Raw genomic sequence first — 3244 nt, 5'->3', positions numbered from 1 at the left:
TTTATCTATTTATTTCTATAATAAGTTACAATTGTATAACATTACGAAGATTTAATCATAGTTTAGTGGTTTATGTGACTACATACAGTAAAGGTGTCCCGAGTTCAACTTATAGACGCTGAGTTTTGTGTTTTTTTGTCAATTTTATTTAATGAGGGGAAAATGGTCATTTTGACATCATTTTCTCTATAGTTATTGGTCCATGGCCATTTGTCTTTATTGGTCCATGGCCATTTGTCTTTTCCCCACCAATGGGAGGTATACTCCACTTATTTGTCATATTTTATTAGTTGATCTTGACCCTAGAAAAATGATACTGAGATGAAGGAAGATTAATTAATTGGGTTTTCCTCTTTTTTTTTCTCCAAAACATTATCTTTTAACACACAAGTACATGATCAAATCAGGGTTTATAAGCCTAAACTCGAAAACTTCAAAAACCCCAAACGGAACCGATATCACCTCTAACATATACCGTACTCTTTTATTGCTACCTCTTAAATCTGTTTATCTTCATCCTTTAAAGGGGATCTAAGAAGGTTTAGGAGAATTGAAAGGTAGCTCTTTATGGCTACTGTCTAAGACTTAGGATGGAAACTTTTCTTGTATATCAAACGGTCTTAGTTTCTCTTCAAACTAAATTAAAATTTAGCAATAATATAAGCAATAATGAATGTTTGTGTTGATGCTTACATTGCTATTACCCCACTATGAGTTTTGTTAATAAATGTGACAAAAGGGTTTTTTGCAAAGAACAACAAGGATAAAGTAGTAGTTTATTCAAACAGCTTGGATAATTTGTTGATGAAACTCAGAGTGTTGGTTTCATGTTTTCTTGTAACCCCTCAAAATGTTTTATCGCTATAGAAATCTATATTAACTAGGTCAACAAAGAAAAAAGATATAGTTCAACTCAAAAGCCCTTTGGTTAATCAAGAATGTTGATAATATATGACTTTTTGGATTATCTTTATGTGTAACCAGATATATCCTCTGAAAATGTTGAAAATTCTTGTACAGGCACCGTGGGAATTTGAAAAACAGGCCTAGGAGGGACTTCAAGAGCATCCAAGTTTCCTTCTATCATCTCTACAACTTTGTTCATCGGTGGACGATCTGGTGGGGAAGGCTGAATACACCATAGACTCACCAATGTCATCTTCTTTGCTATGTCTTCTTCTTCACAGGTAAATCCATTCCCATTAAGCCTTCCATTGTCTCCCTTCTCAAGATCCTTATAGATCCATTCAGGAAAGTACATAGTACTTGTGCTAGAAGTAGAGGACTGATTAGCTTTTTCTTTGTTCCTTGCACCGATCATATCAAGAACCAACATTCCATAGCTATAGACTTGTGCGACACATTCCCATAAACTCTGGAGATCATCTCCGGTGCAATGTACCCTATGGTACCTCTTGTGGCCACTATTGACAAGATGCTCCCTTTTTCTCACAGAGCTTAGCTAGGCCGAAATCCGAAACTTTGGGGCAGAGATCGTCATCTAAGAGTACATTTTATGGTTTAATGTCAAAATGTACAATCCTTGTCTTGCATCCATGGTGCAAGTACTCTAGACCACGAGCAACTCCTAGCGCAATATTATATAGCGCCGTCCAATCTAAATTCACTGAGCTCTTGCCTGAAATGAATTTATCAAGTGACCCATTTTCCAAAAATTCATAAATAATGCCTCTTTTAGAACCTTCAGAGCAGAAACCAAGCAAGGAGACAGTGTTGACATGAGAAGTTCTGCTCATGCTCGCAACTTCATTGATGAAGTCTTCACCATTACCCTTTGAATCTTTCAAGACCTTCACTGCAACCATACGGCTGTCACCAAGTGTTCCTCGATAAACAATCCCAAATCCGCCTGTCCCAACCACTTCTGCAAACGACTTTGTGATTCTCTTCACTTGTGTGTAACTATAGTGTTTAAGCGGGATAAGAGCCTTCAGGTTCCGGTGTCTCAATCTTATTTCTCTCACCCGAAGAAAACGGAGAAACAATGTTATTAACACCATAAACAAAAGAACCCCTGCTACTGAACCTGAAACTGAGAACCGGAAATAATTTATGAGTTAGTAATTTCTTTATTGATCTTGAATCGGGTACTATATATATTGTACCATCTTCTATCAATGGAATCAAGCATTTCCTTACATCGACAATATTCCTCGGGACACTGAGATAAAAAGTAACGAGTAAGAAATGACAAGAAACACCAAACTTTCTTTGTAACACTCTAAAAAAGCACCAACTGAGTCAAAACCACTTACATGTTACATTTTTGAGATCTTTCAATGTGGAATCAATGCTGAACCAACCCTGAGTAGTGACTCCATTAACCGGGTAAGATTTTTGACCATTTGGGTAAACAAATTGAACAGTTGAAGCATTGGCCAGATTTAAATCGGGGAAGCAAATCCCAACTCCATCTTTGGTTAGCTGAACATCACACCATAGAACAACATCGGCTACACTTGTCTGGATTGCAAGATTGTAAGCATCAATACTCGAATCTGGTAACAATCCAGAAAACCCACCACGAGCAATCACACGTGGAGCATCACCTGGTAAATAATGATAAATAATATTATGATAAACCTTTGTGCATACCACACCTAAACGTTTTTATTCTCCGAAAATGAGGTATAACATTAAAAAGAATCTTCAGTGGGCCTTGGGCATTTGTCCTCTCTGCTAAACATGAAATCAAATCTGTAGTGGGACTGAGATAGGAGACATGCCGGTAAACCAATACCATACTATCTTCATCCTTTCAAGCGACCATAGAGGGTTTAGTCGTTTAGGAGACTTGAAAAGTCAAAAAAAAAAAGACTTGAAAAGTCAATAACTAACTTTATCGCTCCACCGCTTGTAACTTTCAATTTCAAGTTTACATCAAACTAAATCAATTAAGTTTAGCAATAATGACCTAGCGAGTACTCGGATGAATGTTTGCGATCATGCTTCCATTGATCTGATCATGCTTCCATTGATCTGATCCCACAAATGAAAAGGTTTTAATCTTATATAATATGAAAAGATTTTTCTCACCTTTTGCTAAAGAGATGTTCTCTATCTTCTTCTTTTATTGTTTGAACCTAATTAATTAAATTCATTTGTATTTTAGACTTAATTAATTAGAGATACATAAAACAAACAAAAAACTCTTAACATTTTATTTTTCCCTTCTTCAATAAGAACCCGTTGTAGACTCCTATTGAATTCTGATCTAAAACCA

The 3244-nt window shown here is 36.1% G+C and overlaps 1 pseudogene; it reads right to left on the bottom strand.

Moving 5' to 3' along the window:
* Positions 908 to 2640, bottom strand: LOC104753645 (annotated as a pseudogene).

The sequence above is a fragment of the Camelina sativa genome, chromosome 16 (assembly GCF_000633955.1).
Source record: "Camelina sativa cultivar DH55 chromosome 16, Cs, whole genome shotgun sequence".
NCBI classification, from domain to species: Eukaryota; Viridiplantae; Streptophyta; class Magnoliopsida; order Brassicales; family Brassicaceae; genus Camelina; species Camelina sativa.
The sequence above is the reverse complement of the archived record's forward strand: the minus strand, read 5'-3'. Positions and strand labels throughout refer to the sequence as shown.